The sequence below is a fragment of the Miscanthus floridulus genome, chromosome 19, assembly GCF_019320115.1.
Source record: "Miscanthus floridulus cultivar M001 chromosome 19, ASM1932011v1, whole genome shotgun sequence".
NCBI lineage: Eukaryota > Viridiplantae > Streptophyta > Magnoliopsida > Poales > Poaceae > Miscanthus > Miscanthus floridulus.
The window spans coordinates 48,797,798-48,820,789 of NC_089598.1; the positions used below are offsets into that span (position 1 = coordinate 48,797,798).

Here is a 22,992-nt window from a genome sequence, read left to right on the forward strand (position 1 = left end):
TGTGCAAATTGTCTGCTGACACCCAAAGGCCAAAGCATTAGACAGAAAGCACCCATTATACCTTCTTTTCGAGAGACACACATATATAGGATAAAGCCCGGAGAAACAGCCTCCGGGCAGCCTGGTGCCTGCACTCACGTGCCACTCCACGGTTCTCTCAAACTCTTCCACCACTTGTCCCTGCGACCCGAAGTGCTGCGCGATCATTGGTTCGTACGCAGCTCTAGTTGCGAGAGCTACCATCTTTGGGGTCATGGAGCTTTTTTTTTTGTCCATGTCACTAATGACATCACGGGCCAGTATCTTGTTGATCATGAAGGAGCCCTCATCTTGGATGATTTCTCTTAGCTCCTTATCAGAAGGGCCATACATGGGTAAGTAGAACGAGTCTAGCTTTTCTCTGTCGATGACACCCTGCTAATGAATGAAAGTAAGCATTAGCCGAAAGAAAATGAAAATAATGTCTCTTGACTCTTGAGATTAGTACAGCTGCAAGTTAAAGGCACGCCGAAGAGGCGAAAACTAACATACCCTTGATGCCATGTCGTTCAGCATAAAAGCTGTACCATCGCGTAGTAGATTTGACTGGCATGTACTGTCACTGGAACAGTGGCCTGGTAAGAAGATCACCATCTGCCCCCCAGGGACTAAACTCTTGAGCTCTCAAGTTCAAGAACAGCATGAAATCCTTCCTGAACTGCCGAGCTAGCATAGGCCTCAAGCACCAGTGGGCGCCTTGCTTGCCTGAGACCCTCATCGCAGTCGTACATAGGGATTCCATTCTTTCTTAGATCTTCAGGTGCCTTTTAGTTACTGCAAATGTAAGACAACAGGAACAGGTGAAGCGAGAATGGACAGGGCAGGCCTGACTAAAGTGGTTACCTCCGACAGCCAACGCACACTGTTCGATGCAAGAACTATATGCAAGGAGCTACTGATAAAGAGCCTCTTGTAGAATGAACCAGGTACAATAGCAGTCAAAACAGGGCCGAAACTTGCGGCATCCTTTTGGAATGCAACCAAGCGCTTTGCAACGCTGCTGAAGTCATTGTCTGGAAGATCGTTCTTTTTTTTTTTTTTTGAAATGGAAAACATGTTTCCATAGATTAAACAGCTCCTGGCAACTCGTCAGAAACCATTGATAATACAAAGTTCGGTGCTTGGTCCAGCTACAGACTAGACTCACCAGCATCTAAGACAGCTCCATAGGAGGCTAATACATCAGCAATTGAATTACAATCCCTGGGGCACTTAGAAATTTTACAGCAAAGGAAATCAAAATTCATTCTAGTCTTAATCTCTCTGATGATCATCCCCAATTCAGAACGATCACAGCTAGTAGACGTTAAAGCCGAAGCCAAAATTTGAGCGTCAGTTTCCAGAAGCACACTCTGCATGCCAAGAGAAGAAGCAAGTTGTAGCCCATTTAAACATGCTAAACTTTCAGCATGAAGGGCATTTGATACGTGATGCAAAGATCCAGCCTTGGCAGCCATGAATTCACCTTTATGATCTCGAATGATACATCCCCAGCCTCCCTTTTTAGTGTCCTGGATAAATGCGCCATCACAATTTATCTTGTACATGTTTTCTGGTGGTGGCTGCCATTTTTGTTTTTGGAATGAAGGCCTGGGAGGTGGGGGAGGTGAGGATAGCTTCAGCTTCTCCATATTGACACAATGATATGTAATAAAGGGCGTACCCAGTGCAGAGAGCTCCCGCTCTGTGCGGGGTCTGGGGATGGGTGTTAGTGGCAAGCCTTACCCTCGCCTGTGCAATACGAGGAGACCGCGACTCGAACTCGGGACCTTCCGGTCACAGGCGGTAAGACTCTACCGCTTGCACCAGGCCCGCCCTTCACACAATGATATGTAATAGAGCTGGAGATTTCTTCAGTGGATCTTCGACTTCCCCCTTGATCTAATTTATTACGAGCATCCCACCAGCACCATAGCAGTATGACTACTTTCAATTTTATTTCTTCCTTGAGAGCTAGGATGCCATCCATTACTTCTATAGCCGACCTATGACGTGCCAATGTTAATCTCACATCTTCCAGATTCATACTTCTCCAAACCTGCTTTGCACTTTTGCATTTGAAAAAGAGGTGCCCGCAGTCCTCATCGAGACGCCAACACATTGGACAAATAGTATCCAATTTTATCCCTCGCCTAGAAATGTTCATTTTGACAGGGAGACTATTAAGGGCTAATCTCCATAAGAACATTTTAATCTTATTTGTTACTCTCAACCTCCAAATGTTCTTCCACATATTGTTGCCTTGCTGGTAAGTTGAGGATGAAGTGTCAACATTTCTTAAATGATCCCGCCTCTTGATTGCTAGCATATATGCCGATTTTACAGAGAAACATCCTTTTGCGTCGGCATGCCAGGCTACCATGTCTTCCATATCATCAAAGATAGGAATTGACAAGATAATCGACATCTTCTTTCACAAAAATGTCCCGAATCCGTGAGTGTCCCAAATTCCTGTACCTGGGTCGAGTAGGTCAGCTACCTTGGTGAGAGTGATAACTCTTTTGGTTTCACCTCTCGGGATCCATGGGTCTTCCCAGATATCAACCGAACTTCCGTCTCCGATTCTCCAGATTAGCCCTTCTTTCAGGAGCTCCACTCCTTTTAGTATGCTACTCCAAGTATATGAAATGCCATCCTTTGCTTCCGTCTTTAGGAGTCTACCATCAGGGTAGTACTTGGCCTACATAACTCGAGCACACAATGTATCAGGTTGGGTAAGAAGGCGCCATCCTTGCCTTGCTAGCATAGCTAAGTTGAAAAGCATGTAGATCCCTGAACCCCAATCCACCCATTGCCTTTGATCTCGTCATTTTTTGCCATCCAACCCAATGTATTTTATTCTCTTCATCCTGTTGGCTCCACCAGTATTGGCCAATTATTGAACTCAGCTCATCACACAGGCCCTTTGTGAGATCGAAGCATGACATGGCATATGTTGGTATTGCTTGAGCAACCGCCTTGATGAGAATTTCTTTTCCCGCCTTGGATAATAATTTCTCCTGCCATCCTTGAATTCGAGCCCAAATCTTTTGCTTGATATATTCAAAGGCTGATTTCCTTGATTTTCCAATATGGACAGGCAGCCCCAAATACTTCTCATTCTGTGTAATATGTGTAATGCTCAATTCAGCCATTATTTGCATTTTCACATTCGTTGGGGTGTTACTGCTGTACATCACAGCACTTTTATCCTTATTTATCATCTGGCCTGAGGCTTCTTCATACAGGGACAGAATATGTTGTAAGTGTCTGGCCTCCAAAAGGCCTACGAAAAGAGCTCCACTCATGGTGCAGAATGTTGTTATATGAAAAGACGACATGTTCAACACATAAGTATCGTGGAAATGCGTATGTTGCATTGGATTTGCGGTCATATAAGAAGGGATCGAGTTCGGAACGATGATATACGTGATAGATTAGGGGTAGCACCAATTGAAGAAAAACTTGTCCAACACCGGTTGAGATGGTTTGGACATGTCCAACGGAGACCTCCAGAGGCACCGGTGCGTAGTGGAATCCTAAGCCAGGATAGTAACGTAAAGAGAGGCAGAGGAAGACCGAAGTTGACTTAGGTAGAGGCAATAAAAGAAGACTTGAAATGATAGAATATACCCAAAGACTTAGCCTTAGATAGGAGTGCTTCGAAAATAGCTATTCACATGACTGAACCTTATTGTTTCTGCTGGGTTTCAACTCTAGCCTACCCCAACTTGTTTGGTACTTAAAGACTTTGTTGTTGTTGTTGTTGTTGTTGTTGTTGTTGTTATTGTTGTTGTTGTTGTTGTTGTTGTTTGGCCTCCAAAACTGATGCTTTTATAAAAATTAGCGAATCATCAGAAAAAAAAAAGAGGTGGTTTATGCGTGGTGCCCCATGGCATATCCTGACTCCCTCTATGAGGCCTCTTCTCTCCGCATCCTCCATAAGTGCAGACAAGCCCTCAACACAAATAATAAATAGGTACGGGGAGAGAGGGTCACCTTGGCGGAGTCCTCTCCTCGGCAGAAAAGTCTCAGTGTATTCATCATTCACCTTAATTTTATATGTAACTATCCTAACACACTTCATCACTAAATTGATCCATTCATTCTGGAAACCCATCCTTTTCGTGATACTTTCCAAGAACGACCACTCCACTCTATCATAAGCTTTACTCATGTCCAGCTTGAGAGCAGCCAGCCCTTGCTTTCCCGTTCTCTTATTTCGCATGTGTGTCATTTCATAAGCAAGCAGTACATTGTCCGTAATTAAACGGCCTGGCACAATTTCAGGTAGGATGAGTTTGAGGCGGTTGGCTAATACCTTTGCTATCAGCTTGTATAAAACATTGCAGAGGCTTATTGGGCGCATGCAGATCATTTATTCTTTATGGGTTTTTAACTTTAGGAATTAACACAATAATTGTTTCATTCCATCTTTTGGGCATTGGGTTTCCATTTAGGACTGCGAGCACCTCCCTTTTCACCTTATCACCCACCAGCTGCCAGAAATGTTTGTAAAAGATTGAAGGGACACCATATGGCTCCGGGGCTTTAAGATCCCCGATGGACTGGAGGGCATCCCAGACTTCTTCCTCCTTAAATTCTTTCGTAGCTCTGTGTTCATCTCACTAGTGATACGAGGTGAGACGCAACGCAGGACTTCTTGTGCCCGAGGACCTGTAGAAGACAAGAATAAATTTTGGTAATGATTAGAAATAAACTCCTTTAGCCTACCCCACTCTACAACCCCTCCATCTTCCTTCTTCAACCTTCTAATTCTATTCTTCCTCCTTTCAGAGGTAGCAACATGGAAAATTTGTGTATTTCGGTCCCTCTTTGTAAGCCACAAGGTATGAGATCGCTGCTTCCAGTAGGTGCTTAGTTGCTACTGCAAGCGCCCCAACTTATACCTCAACAAATTTTCCCGAGATACACAATGTTGGCCCCACAGGATCACTGGCTCAGCCGAGTGAACCACTCAGCAGTCTTGCCGAGCACCCGCTAGTGTTGCCGAGCACCCACTAGCCGTGCCGACCACGAATAGGCGTTTCCGTCCCACACACTATGGCTGGAGCTAGAAGAAGAAGGAAGAACAGAGCATGCACGCACAATACAAGACACCAGCGTGGCCGAAGCCCTGTCTATGAGATGACAAATCTGAACTCTCTTTTCTGAGTTGCCATGGTAGTCTATTTATACAACTCTATCTATCTAGTCCTAGTACAGCCCACATGCTGTAACAGTAACTAGATAACATACAGGGCTGATTCTGCGCCGGCCACTGCATGGCTACAGTGCTGCAGGTGAGCCGTGCGGCGTCTGCACTTGCAGCGGCTACAATATCACAGTAGGGGGCCTTTCGGCGCCGCCTTCCCTTGCTGTGTTCACACAAGGAAAAATAGTAGTTTATTCTAATAATCTTCCCCTAAACCTACTGCTATCCCTTGTACCTCCTCCATGCCGATCATCTCCTTCAGCTCCGTGAGTCGAAGACGTCCGAGCGGCTTGGTGAGGATGTCCGCGAGTTGCCGACCAGTTTCGACGAACTCGATGACGATCTATCCTCCATCGACACAGTCCCTGAGGAAGTGAAACTTCACGTCGATGTGTTTGCTCCGGTCGTGTAGAACCGGATTTTTCGCGAGGGTGATGGCGGGCTGGTTGTCCATCATCAGTGCTGGTGGGTGAGCTTCCACGCCGGTCAGCTCGCCCAGCAGTCGACGTAGCCACACAACTTGGCACGCCGCTGTGGCCGCCGCTACGTACTCTGCTTCGCACGTAGATAGCGCCACCACCTTCTGTTTCAGCGACAGCCATGAAATTGGGACCGACCCGAGGAAGACAACCACGCCAGAGGTGCTCTGTCGTCCATCGATGTCCCCCGCCATGTCTGCATCGCTGAACACAGTGAGCTGCAGCCTACTCCCGCTGGTCTTGGGAAAAATGATCTCTTGATCCACCGTCCCTTTGACGTAGCGTAGTAGCCGCTTCACCGCAGCCCAGTGATCCTCTCTGGGATCTTCCATGAAGCGACTAACGTAGCCCACGGCGAACGCAATGTCCGGCCTCGTGTGGACTAGGTAGTGCAGACCGTCGACGATGCTCCAGTAGAGTGTTGCATCCACCTTCACCGCGGTGCTGGCCTTCGTCAGCTTCAGCCGCTTCTCCATTGGAGTCACGCATGGCTTGCACTCAGCCATGCTGCTCTGCTCCAACAGCTTGGAGGCATACACGCTTTGACCGAGCGTGAGTTCCTCCTTCCCCTGTCTCACCTCGATGCCGAGGTGGTAGGAGAGTGCGTCGAGATCGCTCATTCGAAAATGAGCCGCCATCTCACGCTTGAAGCTGTTGATGTCCTCCGTGCGCACGCCGGTGACAATCAAGTCGTCAACATACACGTCGACGACGAGCTCCTCCTTCCCCCATCGCCGCGTGTAGAGCGCGTGCTCGGTTGCGCACCGTTGAAACCCAAGCTCGCCCAGTGTGGCGTCAAGCTTGGCGTTCCATACTCGGGGGGCCTGCCGCAGCCCGTAGAGCGCCTTGCGCAGTCGGAGCACCCTGTGCTCCTCTCCCTTGATGGCAAAACCTGGGGATTGCCTGACGAAGACCATTTTCGCTAGTTCGCCGTTGAGGAAGGCCGATTTAACGTCCAAGTGATGGACGTGCCAGTCCTTTGCTGCTGCCAAGACAAGTAGCAAACGGATCGACTCCATGCGCGCTACCAGCGCAAAGACCTCCTCGAAGTCTATGCCCTCGCGCTGAACAAAGCCCCAGGCGACGAGGTGCGTCTTGTGTTTGACAATGGCACCGAGCTCGTCCCGCTTGACTTTGTATACCCACTTCAGGCTGATCGGACGGCATCCTGGAGGTGGATCGACGAGCTGCCATGTCTCATTTTCGTTGATCGCCTTCACCTCCTCCAGCATTGCCCGTTGCCAGTTTCCATCGCGCTCGGCTAGCGCGAACATGGGTGGTTCCTCTGCACTAACGAGTAGTAGCTCTGTGTCATTGAGCAGCCTGCCTGCCAGACCTGAGGGACCTGTGCCACCGACGATGTCGTCCAGCCTACGGAACCGCACCTCCTCACCTTCGTGGAAGGCATCCACAAACTCAGTGATGTCACTTGGAGGTGAGGCGAACTCGATCGGCGTCGATGGAGTTCCATGTTCTGCCGGAGTGCTTGGCACAACACCTTGAGTGCTTGGCACTACTTCTGGACAGCTCGTCATAACTCCTGCAGTGTTCGGCCACACTGTAGGAGTGTCCATCCTCAGTCTTGGAGTGGTCGGCACCACTACAAAGACGTCTTGGCTCTGCCACGGGAGTGCTCGGCACCCATCCTAGAGTGATCGCCACCACTGTAGAACCTCCTGGCACCACTCCTGGTTTGCTCAGCATCCCTCCCGAAGTGCTCAACACTACCCCAGGAGTGCTCGGTTCTACCGCCGGAGTGCTCGGCACCTCTTTCCCAGTGTCTCCACCACCGTGGATGACCAAGTGCTCGATGACGAAGGAGTTGTTGAAGCCGCCAGCTTCCCCCTTGCTCGGACTGTGAAATTGCATCTAGCCCTTTAGTGGATTTTGGATGATTGAATGACAATGTGATTAAAAAGTCTAACCCGTTTGCTAAGTGTGGACAGGTTATAGGTTATCTCACGAGTATTTAATGAAAGCCAAAATGATGTATTGTTGTATAAACAATCTAGTTCAAGCACAAGACAACAATGCAAATGTAATTCATGCAAAGGCTTATTTATTGTGGGATTTCCATGTACTATGTAAAAGCAAGCTTGTAAGAATTAATTAATGAGACATAAGGGATTGCATATGGAATGGTCTCATATCTGAAGCTTGCTAAATTGAAATGAAAAAGATAACAATACATGAATGGATGATTCAACACAAGATGTGACTTGATGGCTTGAGATGGTGAAGATAGCAAGGAAAGGCTTCGAGGTACTAAGCAAGGGTGAAGGGCAAGCGACGGCTTGATGGCCGAGGAACCTAGCTAGGGTGAAGAAGAAAGTACTTGCATTTAGTTGAGGTACTAATCAAGCTATGATGGTCATATTGATGTGGAGGATCAAATCTATATTGGACAAGTTGATTAAAGTGACTTGATGCATTTGGAGTTATTCATATTTGATGAAAGGAATCAAGTCACGTGCTCAAGATGGCTATACTCAAGTGACAAGATCAATATTGATATGTTGGCACCCTCACTTGATGAAGATTGAAAGACACGGCATCAATTTAAAGAAGATCAACTCAAAAGGTTTAATTTCATTTTTTCTTTTGATCTTGAGTTAATAGGTATGCCGTACTATTAAGAGGGATGCAAGTTTAGGTGGTCTGAGGAAGATAGAGTGCTCAAGCATAATAATTAAATCAAAAGAGAGACACTCTAGCACTTCACGAGCATATAGAATAATTTTTTGTGACTGTCGGTGTCGGAAGTCCCGACATAAGCCAGAACTCCCGACAGTCGGAAGTCATGACTCTTGCCGGAAGTGCTGACTCTCAGTCACAGCCTGCGCGGTGACTATGGACGTCGGAAGTCCCGACGTGAGTCGGAACTCCTGATAGTCGGAAGTCCCAACCCAAGCCGGTAGTCCCGGCATCGATGGTTCTACTGACCTGCTGTCTGTGCCCGTCGGAAGTCCCGACGTTCGTCGGAAGTTCCGACCGTCGGAAGTCCCGACTCATGTCGGGAGTTCCGACGTTGGCTGTCTCGAGTGGACTTTGACCTTACGTGAATAGTGTTTTTCTTCATACGTCGAAAGTCCCAAGATCTACGTCGGAACTTCCGACGTAGATCTGAACAGTTAGATTTTGCCTTGGAGTATATATACCCCTCTCCTCTTTTCTAACCGTTGCCCACTCATTTCATTGCGACGAACACTCGGCCAAAACAGCCCCCAAGCATTCTAGGCTCGCCACTCTTCTCTCCTTTGCTTCCAACTTCGATTCCCAAAGGGTTTGAGTGGTTGGAGAGTTGATTGAGTGAGAAAATCACTTTGAGCAAGCTTGAGCACTTGATTTCTTCGTCAAGCCGGTTTGATTTGCATTTGTTACTCTTGGGGATTTTCCCCTAGCCGGCTAGGCGTCGCCCAAGAGCTTTCATCTTGTGGAAGAGCCTTGGGAAGTTTGTATTACCCTTGATTTCTAGTGAAGAAACTCAAGTGACCTTTGTGGTATCCTTGAGTGAGGCAAGGAGGTGGAAGAGACTCCGACCAAAGTGGTCACCTTAACAACGAGGACGTAGGAGCTCCTTTGTGGGGCTGCCAAACCTTAGGATAAATTCTTGTCTCCCGCGTGCTTGTTGTTGTTGTGATTTGCTTGAAATTACTTGTATTTGGTTGTCTCCCTCTCTCTAGCTATTTCTTAGGGTTTGGGACTCGATCTACGGAGTGGTGGCTTATCAACGTCAAGAGAGTGACCCAACACCTTACCTTACCACTAGGAAGTGGGTTTGTAAGTTATCGGCATCACAAAGTTCATTTTAGCACTTGTAGTTCATTTCCCGTAGGGGTCGGAAGTGCTGATAGTTTGCGTCAGAAGTTCTGACCCAAACGTCGGGACTTCTGACACGTCAGAAGTTCTGACCCAAACTGTCGGGACTTCCGACATTAACTGACTAGTGCATTTTGATTCAACTCTTTGGTTGCAGCTGTTTGGCTCCCTAGGTTTATCTAGTATCTTTTATATACTTTGTGGCTAACTTGTGAGGGGTGGTATTACTCTAATTTGGAGTTTCCATTTTGGAAACTCCTATTACTAATCGTTTCCGCTTTTAAAGGTGTTGATTTTTCAGAAACGCCTATTCACCCCCCTCTAGGCGGCATCCTAGGTCCTTTCAATTGGTGTCGGAGCAAGGTTCTCACCTAAAGCTTCACCGCTGTGAGAAAAGGATGTTGACGCCTATCGAGTTGGAGCCGGTGCTTCTCCAAAATGATGGTTCAAACTTTCTACTTTGGGCAATTCATGTACTCAATGCTTTTAGGGATATTAGTCCTCTTGTTGAGCATATTGTGGATGCAAGTATACCTCTTCCTATAGTTGATTGGAACAACTACAAAAATTTGTCAAAAGAGGAAGAGATATGCGTGCAACTCAATGCTCAAGCTATTAATGTCATGTTGAGTACATTGAGTGCAGAGGTTCAAGATGAGGCAATCTTCAATGGACAACCACCTCCGGAGAGTGCTCATCTCATTTGGATTAGACTTTTTGATTTATATGGAAAATCCAAATGTGATGATGCACTTGAGATCAAATCAATGGAAAGTATGTCCATTGTGTCTTCATGCAGTGAAGAAGCCTCACAAGACCTCAAGAGTGCCGAGCCGGAGCAAGAAGTGCAAGCAGCGCATGACCTGCTGTCTGCCTGCACATACCGGACATGTCCGGTATTCGTACCGGATGTGTCCGGTATGACCGAGGCAGCTGAACAGCAAGCAGCTGTTTGCAACGATTCTCAAGCCCGGTGGCGACCAAGTGATGAGTCAACCTCAGTATCTCATGATACTCATCACTTGTGTCTCATGGCCAAGAAAAGCAAGAAGAAGAGTAACAAGAAAGATCAAGAAAAGGAGAAAGCACAAGTAGATGATCAAGATGTGAGTGATGTTGAAGTTGAAAACAACTACAACCTTGATCATCTCAACCGCAAAGACAAGTTCATCATCATAAAGATAGTTGAAAAGAATGATGAGCTTGAAGAAGAGATTGAGAAGCAAGAGCAATCACTTCAAAAGCAAGAATTGTTTCTCATCTCCAAGATGGAAGAACTAAAGGCTCTAAGTGAAAGGTATGAGAAATTGCCAATTGAGCATGCTTTAGTTACTAACTCCTCTTCTAGTGTTTCACAACTAGAGAAGGAAAACTTTGAGCTCAAGGCAAGGCTAGATGAGCTTTCAAGCAAGTATAATGTGCTATAAGCAAACTATGCTCATCTAAAGTGCTCTCATGATGAAGTAGTAGAATCAAGCATCATGCTTGAGGTGGCTCATGAGGTTGTGATCACATCGGTAAAATTTTCTCAATCTCTCACACATTCACTCACTAGTACACCATCTCAATTAAATATTTCTTGTACTAATGAGTGTGCTTCTCAAGCAAGCCAATCTTTGATTGAGCTAAATCTCATAGAAAACATAGAGCTCAAAGAAGAAGTGAAAAGATTAAAGAAAGATGTAATTCGGTTGAAGGGTAAGGAGAAAGCACAACCTTCTCAAGATAACCGTGATAACATGGTGAAGAAGCTTGAGAAGGGTTCAAACCTTGCTTCCTCCAAAACTCAACAAAAGAATCACATCTCAAGTAAGGTCAACACAACCAAGAGCAAGAAACATGGAAAAAAGTTATGCTATGGTTGTGGATTATATGGACATGAGTGGGCCATGTGTCCACATAAGAGTTGGGCCAACAAGTGTGAAGTGGCCGAACAAAAGGCCTCAAACAAGTTGGCCAACCAAAAGATAAGTGATGGATAAAGTGCTTGTCTCATGGGTAAGAAATTGGGGCATCCTACCAAGAAATGCCCAATGTGCAAAGAGGCAAGAAAAGAAGCCCAAGTTGCAACAAGAAGATGCTATGGATGTAATGAGATAGGCCACAAGGTTGATAGATGTCCATACAAGCAAAGCAACCATAGAGCAAACAAAGGCCGCATATGCTATGCTTGTAAGAAAAAGGGACATTTAAGCTATGTATGCCCAAATGGTAACATCCCTAAGCCGAACACATTTATTTATGATAATATGCTTAGGAAGACCACAAATGGAGTCAGCACTAGCAAGGTGATGTGTTCACCACAAACTAGTACTAAGGCCATTTGGGTGCCTAAGCACTTGTTGACTAACCCAAAAGGACCCAACAAGAGTTGGGTACCAAAATGTGCTTAGGTTGATAATGTAGGTACTTGGTGGTGAGATGAAAGCTTCAGGGTGGTTGAGCAAGCAAATTGAAAATATTCACTCAACCTATCAATCAATTCTTATCATAATCTCATATATGGTTGACCCGAAGATAAATCAATGACCATATCGTTTACTTCATCTCTACCATTGGTAACAAGTACCTAAAAACCTTATAGGATAGCCACTTTGTGTTTAGTGCTCAATGGTTCACAAATAAGCATATTTGTGAAATAATTGGAAGTGACTAATTAGTTTCATTTAATAATTATCATGTTTGCCATGTGATGCTTTTAATGGCTCTCTAGTAGAGCAATGCATTTGTTCAGATGTAGGCATACAAGAAGTACTAGAGCTAAAACGAAGAATCACAAGCAGCGCTTCAATTGTTTCTGTCCTGCACCTACCGAACGTGTCCGGTATGGCCAGGGCAGAAAGGAAAAGTGTTTATGTTCTTCACATGCCGGACGTGTCCGATATGTCTACCGGACATGTCCGGTATGACAGGAACCAGAGCACTAATTGGGATGCAATTGAGGTTTGATCCATATGATTTCATATATCCTTAATTTGCTCAGAAGCTTGTGATCTATCAAACCTAAGTGGGTTGTGAGTATGTCTCAACGAAATTTAAATATGGCAAATTACTTTGTGTTGGTCAAAATAGAAAATTGACTCCCAAATTCTTAAAAGAATAAAGTGCTTGTTGAAAGTCATTCAAATTACTTGTGGTACTTATTTAGGGGGAGCTCAGTTTCTATTTTTGCACCATTGTGGACTAACAAATTTATCTAGCATTATTTATAGTCCTTTGGATGAAAATTGATTTCATATATGGTATGATTATTTGACAAGTGAGGTCAACAAGATGTTGTCATGCCATGTATTATCTCAGTGGTGATATTGTGGGCTCAAGGCAAAGGTATGTATTTACATACATGCATTGTAAGTGCATCTAAGGCCCTTTATATGCTAGTGTGTGCATTTGTGTGATATAGGATAGATGTTTTTCAAAATCCCTAACTAGCATGTGTAGGTGGTGTGGTTTTTGAAAATCATGTGGTTTTTGGGTCTTTGTGATCTAGTCATGTCATATTGTGATTATTGCTACCCTTGGTTGATTATTTGCCTAATCACATATGACATGGTTCTCTCAAGTCCATAAAAATCCCTATGTCCCTCTAAAATCTCTCTCAAGTTTTGAAAATCATAAATTTACCAAATATTCGAAAAAGAGAAAATCAATTCTTGGCTAATTCATGTCCCCTAAGTGAGAATCCTAAGCCTATTTCAATTGATGAAAATATTATGCCTAGGAAGGTTTGTTATGGTACCTTATTGGTTAGTATTGCAAAAAAAATTCCGCTATTCATACTAAGGCTATGCCTAAGTATGTTGCGTCTAACATGAGAGGACCCAAACTAGTTTGGGTACCATCGAAAAGTGGATGATCGTTTGTAGGTACCATGACATTGGAGACTTGATTCAATGGAATTATTATTGTTCATCTTATGTTGAGTCAAGTATTGAAGCCTCGTGCAATTCTATCCCAATGCCAAGTCAAAATTGAGTGAAGTCCATATGCTATCAACATACAAGTGTCGTATTTAAGTTGTGGGAATTTATTGATATATTTGAAGGCCTACAAATAAGTGGAGTTGAAGCTTGCAAAGATGATCATAAGCTATCAAGGTATATCTCTTGTTGATCAAAGTTTATTTGGGTGCATATGGGTTAATTGAATTGGATATATATGCATATGTTGCTGGCTATGAGATGTTTGAATGGACTAAATGCTTAAGTAATCAAGTTTAAAGTTGGTTTGATTGGATATGTTCATAAGATTTCTTCTAGTAAGTGGTTTGAATGGACATATGTCTTGTGAGAGTATTCAAACAAGTTGATTTCAAGTTTGGTTCAATTTGGAGAAAAATAGCTCAATTATTGAAATCTGTCCAATATTGAAAATCTGAGCTAGTAGTGATCATAGACATGTTTGAGTAATCAAATCTATTTGTATTGGCTTGAAATTTGGTCTGCATGCTCTACACTTATGGTATGAGTTGCTATGCAAATTTCAAGAGATTTGGATAAGTGATACTTCAGATTTGGAGTAGATCTTGTCAGCTATAGTGCAGCAGTTTTCAGCATATAGCAGTGTGGAAAGATATGAAATCTGGTAGTAATATAAAAGTCAAAATAAGCTCAAATTTTTACAGCTACTAGAAGACTTAGTGTGTCACATCTTCACCAAATTTAGTGGTTTTTGGATATGTACTTTGGGAGATATGATTTATTCTTTGAAGAGTACAGAATCTGCTAGGAAAGTAGCAATTATTGGATTGATCAAAAGTCACTTAGATTCAAAGGTCATCAAATTAGAATCATATCTATAAGTGATTGAGGTACCTATGTTTTGGTTTTGGTTTGAGATAGAAGCATGACAAATGATGAGTACAAGACAATTTGTTTGAAGAGTGTATCTGGTACACATTTGGTACTCAAGCTAGAGATCAAGACCAAGATCAAAATGAAGATGGAGTTTAAGTTCTAGTGATAATTGGAGATCTTTTGATAGAAAGAAAATGACTTAAACAAGTAGAAAGAAAAGGACTTAAAGAAGGATTCAAAGTTATCAATCAAATTAAGTCTAACAATATGGATCAATCAAACAAAATCTTTCAAGTGGATAAAGTGATTTTCTTTCAAGTTATTTCAAGTGAGTATCAAGGATGGTTCTTTGGAGAGAGGTCACTTCACCATAGGCTTGGATGGCTAAAATCAAAGTGATAATCTAAAGGGACATTTGAGGTACTTGGTTCAAGAAAATCAAGAGATTGGTCTAGAAAGCAAGCAACACCCAAAAGAGAATAAGTCATAAAATTTCAAGTGGTATTACAAGTGGTGCATCTTTTAGTTCTCTCAAGCAAGCAATGATCAAAGAAGAAGCAAGCCAACCACAACAAGAAGAGTGCACTTGATCATTAGTGATTCTCAATTCATATGGGTGAAGAATAGGAATTCAAAGAATTGGTATCTATTGGTCTTCACCAAGCTTATAATTGGACTTCATGGTGCTATTGGAGAAATGAATTGAAATCTATATGACTATCTTCCTCTCCAACATAGCAAAGGTATCATTGTATTGTGCATGCTTATTTTTTATCCCTTACTAGTATGCGGTTAGTGCATATAGTACATGCTTATAGGATCATGCATTACAAATGAAAAATTTTAGATTCATAGACTACCACTATTGCTTGAATGATTATATGATCTAGTGGTTAGTGTATGAGTTTGTTCATGAGCTAGTGAACCCATGTACTTGATCTATTTTGAATTGCAAACAAGTGACAAGTGCAACCTCTTTAAGATGACAAAGGGGGAGTGACAAGTAATATGACCCACGCCATGACAAAGGGGGCGAGTTTAATACAAAGGGGAGAGATTAGTACAAAGTTTGAACCTTAAGCACCCTTTGTGCTTTGTGTGACTCTTTTTGGCGATAGATGACAAAGGGGAGAGATATGATTAAAGCTTAAGGAGGAGAGAGATGAAAGCTTAAGGGGATATGTTTAAAGCTTCAGGAGTGCAACCTTGTGTCTAGCTATGAAAGGGGGAGAGTAGCTATGACAAGGGGAGAGATATGACTTGAGAAATCTGTGTAATGAGTGCTATGTGTGATATACATGTGTTTTATTTATTTTCATAAGGACTCTACATGCTAGAATGAAAATACTTGATGTGATGCCTTTATATTTATTCTTGTGTGATATATCTTGTTATATGCATCACGGTTTTACTTTGTCACACACACATGCACCCCACGGATGCAATGATTTAGGGGGAGTCTCCTATATGTTTTAGTATGTGCAATTGACTTTGAGGTCATTTTGTGAATTCTAATCATAAGCACATATTAAGGGGGAGCCTCTCATAAATCATTGAACGCAAAAGCTTAAATGTTTATATTCTTTTGTAAGCTCTAATCATGTTGTCATCAATCACCAAAAAGGGGGAGATTGAAAGTGCATCTAGCCCTTTAGTGGATTTTGGATGATTGAATGGCAACGTGATTAAAAAGTCTAACCCGTTTGCTAAGTGTGGACAGGTTATAGGTTATCTCACGAGTACTTAATGAAAGCCAAAATGATGTGTTGTTGTATAAACAATCTAGTTCAAGCACAAGACAATAATGCAAATGTAATTCATGCAAAGGCTTATTTATTGTGGGATTTCTATGTACTATATGAAAGCAAGCTTATAAGAATTAATTAATGAGACATAAGGGATTGCATATGGAATGGTCTCATATCTGAAGCTTGCTAAATTGAAATGAAAAAGATAACAATACATGAATGGATGATTCAACACAAGATATGACTTGATGGCTTGAGATGGTGAAGATAGCAAGGAAAGGCTTCGAGGTACTAAGCAAGGGTGAAGGGCAAGCGATGGCTTGATGGCTGAGGAACCTAGCTAGGGTGAAGAAGAAAGTACTTGCATTTAGTTGAGGTACTAATCAAGCTATGATGGTCATATTGATGTGGAGGATCAAATCTATATTGGACAAGTTGATTAAAGTGACTTGATGCTTTCGAGTTATTCATATTTGATGAATGGAATCAAGTCACGTGCTCAAGATGGCTATGCTCAAGTGACAAGATCAATATTGACATGTTGGCACCCTCACTTGATGAAGATTGAAAGACACGGCATCAATTTAAAGAAGATCAACTCAAAAGGTTTAATTTCATTTTTTCTTTTGATCTTGAGTTAATAGGTATGCCGTACTATTAAGAGGGATGCAAGTTTAGGTGGTCTGAGGAAGATAGAGTGCTCAAGCATAATAATTAAATCAAAAGAGAAACACTCTAGCACTTCACGAGCACATAGAATAATTTTCTATGACTGTCGGTGTCGGAAGTCCCGACGTAAGCTGGAACTCCCGATAGTCGGAAGTCATGACTCTTGCCGGAAGTGCTGACTCCCAGTCATAGCCTGCGCGGTGACTATGGACGTCGGAAGTCCCGACGTGAGTCGGAACTCCCGATAGTCGGAAGTCCCAACCCAAGCCGGGAGTCCCAGCATCGATGGTTCTACTGACCTGCTGTCTGTGCCTGTCGAAAGTCTCGACGTTCGTCGGAAGTTACGACAGTCGGAAGTCCCGACTCATGTCGGGAGTTCTGACGTTGGCTGTCTCGAGTGGACTTTGACCTTGCGTGAACAGTGTTTTCTTCATACGTCGGAAGTCCCGAGATCTACGTCGGAACTTCCGACGTAGATCTGAACGGTTAGATTTTGCCTTAGAGTATATATACCCCTCTCCTCTTTTCTAACCGTTGCCCACTCATTTCATTGCGATGAACACTCAGCCAAAATAGCCCCCAAGCATTCTAGGCTCGCCACTCTTCTCTCCTTTGCTTCCAACTTGGATTCCCAAAGGGTTTGAGTGGTTGGAGAGTGGATTGAGTGAGAAAATCATTTTGAGCAAGCTTGAGCACTTGATTTCTTTGTCAAGCCAGTTTGATTTGCATTTGTTACTCTTGGGGATTTTCCCCTAGCCGGCTAGGCGTCGCCCAAGAGCTTTCATCTTGTGGAAGAGCCTTGGGAAGTTTGTATTACCCTTGATTTCTAGTGAAGAAACTCAAGTGACCTTTGTGGTATCCTTGAGTGAGGCAAGGAGGTGGAAGAGACTCCGACCAAAGTGGTCACCTCAACAACGAGGACGTAGGAGCTCCTTTGTGGGGCTGCCGAACCTTAGGATAAATTCTTGTCTCCCGCGTGCTTGTTGTTGTTGTGATTTGCTCGAAATTACTTGTATTTGGTTGTCTCCCTCTCTCTAGCTATTTCTTAGGGTTTGGGACTCGATCTACGGAGTGGTGGCTTATCAACGTCAAGAGAGTGACCCAACACCTTACCTTACCACTAGGAAGTGGGTTTGTAAGTTATCGGCATCACAAAGTTCATTTTATCACTTGTAGTTCATTTCCCATAGGGGTCGGAAGTGCTGACAGTTTGCGTCGGAAGTTCTGACCCAAACTGTCGGGACTTCTGACACGTCGGAAGTTCTGACCCAAACGTCGGGACTTCTGACACGTTGGAAGTTCTGACCCAAACTGTCGGGACTTCCGACATTAACTGACTAGTGCATTTTGATTCAACTCTTTGGTTGCAGCTGTTTGGCTCCCTAGGTTTATCTAGTATTTTTTATATACTTTGTGGCTAACTTGTGAGGGGTGGTATTACTCTGATTTGGAGTTTCCATTTTGGAAACTCCTATTACTAATCGTTTCTGCTTTTAAAGGTGTTGATTTTTTAGAAACACCTATTCACCCCCCTCTAGGCGGCATCCTAGGTCCTTTCAGACTGCTCCAGTCCCAAGCCACCTCCTCGTTGAACACAACATCATGCGAGACAAGCACCTTGTCTCCACATGGGTCATAGAGCCAGTACGCCTTGGTACCCTCCGTGTAGCCCAGGAACACCATCGATGTGCTCCTGTCCTCCAGCTTGGTGAGGTTCGGCTTCGTCTTCCTGACGTGGCCGATGTAGCTGAATGTCCGGAGGAAGGACACGCTTGGCTTGCGTCCATACCAAGTTTCGAACAACGTCTTGCCCATCAGGGCCTTGGTCGGAGCGCGGTTGAGGATGAACACCGCCGTGGTCACTGCCTCTCCCCAGAACCTTCCCGGCATGCCTTTGGCCTTCATCATGGATCGGGCCATGCCGACCACCATTTGGTTCTGCCTCTCCACCACGCCATTCTGTTGTGGCACGTACGTCGCGGTGTGGTGTTGCCCCACACCCTGATCCGCGCAGTACACAGCGAACTCCACCGAAGTGAATTCGCCGCCACGATCAGTCCTCAGCACGCGGAGCTTCTTGCCGCTCTCGGCCTCCACGCGCGTCTTGAACTTCTTGATCGCCACCGCTGCTTCGTCCTTGCTCGTCAGGAGTTGCAGCCACATGTAGCGACTGCAATCATCCACGAGTAGGAGGAAGTACCACCGACCACCGTTTGTAGCAGGCGTGATCGGCCCGTAGAGGTTGCCGTGGATGAGCTCGAGAGCGTCCTTCGCGTGATACTTGGCCGCCCTAAGGAAAGGTAGCCTCCTCTGCTTCCCGGCCAGGCAGCTGTCACATAGCTCGCCTTCGTGCTTGATGTGGGGTAGCCCTCGAACCATCTTCTCCAGCCGACCAAGCGTGTCGAAGCTAAGATGTCCAAACCGGGCATGCCACATCCACGGTTCCTCAAAGTGTCTTGCCGCCAGGCACACCGGTTGCTCTACCTTCAGGTCGAGCAGGTACAACCAGTTCAGGGACTCTTCACCTTGGCGAGAAGTCACTGTTCCCGGTCCCTGATCCTAAGGACTCCGTCCTTGATCAATACCTCGCTACCACGCTCATCCAGCTGACCAATGCTGATGATGCTTGAACGCAGCTGCGGGATGTAATATACATCCGTTAGCGTGCGGTGCTCCTCGTTCTGGCACCTGAAGATGATGGTGCCGCGCCCTTGGATAGCCACCCTTGAGCCGTCACCAAACTTCATCGTACCGGTAACATCGTCGTCGAGCTCGGAGAAGGAAGCCTTGGAGCCCGTCATGTGGTTACTGGCACCAGAGTCCAGATACCACCGTTGCTCCTGGTCGGTGCCCACACGTCTGAGGTGAACTTAGGCGCGTGGTTCATCGAGGTTGATGGTCTTCAGGGCCTTCCTAGGTCCTTCCACCGTCTTTGCCTCTTCCCTCTCCTCGGCCTCGACATCGTGCAGTGCACAGAACGTCGCCATCAGGATAGTGGCCTCATCCTCATCATTGGCTTGCGCCAGATGAGTCTGAGCCTTCTTCTTCTGCTTGCGATTTGGGCACTCCCGTGCCCAATGACCCATCTTCCCGCAATGCCGGCAGGCGTTGGGGTCGACCTGCTTCTTCTCCAAAGAAGTCTTACCGCGGCGCTTGCCATTGCCACCGCAGCTGGAGGAGGCTGCCTTCCCGGAGTTCCTCCGAGCAGCCCACTCCTCTTCCGTCAGCAGGAGTTTCCTGATGTCCTTCGTTGCTGTCGCCTGCTCCAGGCGCTCGTCCACCGCCCGCAAACGGCCTGTCACATCCTCAATGGTGAGGGTGGACAAGTCCAGCATCGTCTCTATAGAGAGAGCGATCTGGATGTACTTTATCGGCACGGAGTGGATGTATTTGGAGACCGCCTCCTCTTCATCGATGCTGACACCATGGCTCTTCAGCTTGCTGATGAGCGTTTACAGGCGGAGAGAGAAGTCCTCCACCGTTTTACCATCCTTGAACTTGAGGAGGATGTACTCCTGCTTCAGAAGCTGGGCCGTTGCCTTCTTTGCGCGGTCGGAACCGACGCGCATCGTCGCAATAGCCTCCAATGCCTCCTTAGCCGAGCTCTTCACCCCCAAAGACTCCCTGTACTCCGCCGGTACAACAGCGAGGATAGCCTCCAGCGCTGACATGTCATCTTCCTCATTTTTGGTGCCCTTGTCAACAGCATTTCAGATCCGTCGGGCTCTGAGCTTGACCTTCATGGTCACCTACCACTCTCCATAGTTGGTGCGAGTCAGCGTCGGCCAACCGGTGCCGCTGACCTCCCGTACCGTGCGAACAACGACCTCCGGTCGTGGCTGGGCCGCCACAGCAGTGCCAATGCTGTCGCCCAACTCAGAACCGCCCGACATCGCCAGCGGTTAGTCTGGCAACGACGCTTGTACGGCTCTGATACCACTTGTTGGCCCATAGGATCACCGGCTCAGCTGAGTGAACCACTCAGCAGTATTGCCGAGCACCCACTAGCCGTGCCGACCACGAACAGGCGTTGTCCGTCCCACACACTATGGCTGGAGCTAGAAGAAGAAGGAAGAACAGAGCATGCACGCACAATACAAGACACCAGCGTTGGCCGAAACTCTGTCTGTGAGATGGCAAATCTGAACTCTCTTTACTGAGTTGCCGTGGTAGTCTATTTATACAACTCTATCTATCTAGTCCTAGTACAACCCACATGCTGTAACAGTAACTAGATAACATACAGGGCTGACTCTGCGTCGACCACTTCATGGATACAGTGCTGCAGGTGAGCCGTGCGGCGCCTGCACCTGCAGCGGCTACAGTATCACAGCAGGGGATCTTTCGACGCCGCCTTCCCTTGCTATGTTCACACAAGAAAAAAAACGGTAGTTTATTCTAACACGCAATCTTGTGAGATCATTTGCCTCCTACACCCCTCCAACCCCTTTTTTAACCTTACTAATCCTTCTCTCCAATTCCCCCGACACATTTTTGTCCACTCATGCAAGTCCCACAGGACGAGGTCCTTTATTTCTGTAACATTGCGAGCTCCAGCTTCCAGCGCATCTGACCACGCCTTCTTCACTCTTTCTACACAATCCTCCTCCTACAACCATTTCGCTTCAAATTTTGGGGCCACGTCAATGCTTCTTCTCCTCCATCCTTCTCTCTCCCCGGTGTCTGGAAGATCGTTCAGGAGTACGCATAGCTCCGGTGGGACCTGCCCGTCTAGACCACGGTGGCGAAAAATAGCATCTACAACCATTGAGACAAGCGCTATGGCGTTGGGGCTAGAGCCGCAGCCCAGGTCAGCTATCACCATGCTGCGGCTGGTATTGGTAAATTTCTTCAAGTCAGTGACAGCCTCCTCTACAACAGGCTTCATCCACTTTTGCACAGCACTCTACATTGTAAACAAGCCTCGTTCAGATATTTGATTTGAAGAGCTCAAGTTACATATACATCAGGCAATTCTGCTGCAGCACCACTAGTACCAATAAGAAAGGAAGAAAAGGGAGCGAACCAAATCATCTTGTGACACAAAGTCATTTAACTACCGTTTAATTTCTCGTTTCCCTTTGTCACTTTCAGGGCTAGTTTGGAAACTCAAATCCCCTTGGCATCACATACTTTTCCCAGGGTGAACAATCCATGAGGAACGTCATTTGAATAAGCTATTTAGTTCTGTATGGGAGGCTTTCCATCCCTAGGATTGTCTCCCCCTTCCTTTCAAATTAGGCCTCACAGTATAATTCGAAGGAAGATGCATAGAAAAATGAAAGCAATGCTGATACGGAATAAGGAAGTATGATTTCGAAAGCATACCTGAATACTAGAGTTTCGGGCATAGCTCGTTTCTCCTTCTTCCTGGTTCATGTGCAAAGACTGCTCACAGGCCATGGCTCTCTTGAAACGTTTGCTATTGTATTCTGAACTTCTGACTCAGGCGAGCTAGATGCTAGTAGTATGTTAATTATATCCTCATACCGACCTTGCTAAAAGTCAACACTTTGCCCTACGTCCTTGGTTTTGGTGATTGTTTTGGACTTAGAAAGTATTCTAATTAGTTGGGAGCTGGTCCCATTTCGTTTTAAATCATATCACAGGGTTTGTTTAATATAGGAAAGTTTGGTAACCGCTGGTCAGAGAATCAATCAGTCGTATAGGAGCTATCCATATGACTTGTCTATTTTAATACCATATCAACTTGCATTTTCATTATTATCAACTGAAAGCATCTAGGCCTCTAGTTGGGTTTCGATGATTAATGACAATACGAGATTACTATGACTAACGTGTGTTTTGCAGAGGCAATTAAGTTAGGTCATGGTAATGGCAATTGATTGGGCAATCATGGTTGTCATGCCCCTACGATGAAAATCGTTTCGGTCTTCAAAGGATGGACGCCAAGGTTAAGAATGGACTAGTTCTAAGTATCGTTTGGTGTTGAAGAGACACTTAGAGTAGTTTAGAACTTTGTTTTTTCTTTGGCCGTACTATTAAGGGGGTATGGACTAGTAGCTTGACCTAGGTGAGTATAGTGGGTTAGGTGTGGCGCACACTTGTCAAATCTAGCACTAGTTAGCTCAGGAGTAGCCCTAAGATCAATTGGAGCAAACTTCATTCACATATGATTTCGAGTTGAAAGTAAATGAAGGGTCAAATGACTGACCGGACGCTGGTCTGATTGTGACCGGACGCTGAAGGGTGAGTCTGGCATAGTTTTTACGGCGGCGTGGCGAGGC

General features: G+C 45.2%; 1 pseudogene; it reads right to left on the minus strand.

The window, feature by feature from the left end:
• Nucleotides 1-55: 55 nt before the first annotated feature.
• On the minus strand, nucleotides 56-22,147 carry LOC136529854 (probable methyltransferase TCM_000168; annotated as a pseudogene).
• Between the last annotated feature and the right edge of the window lie 845 nt (nucleotides 22,148-22,992).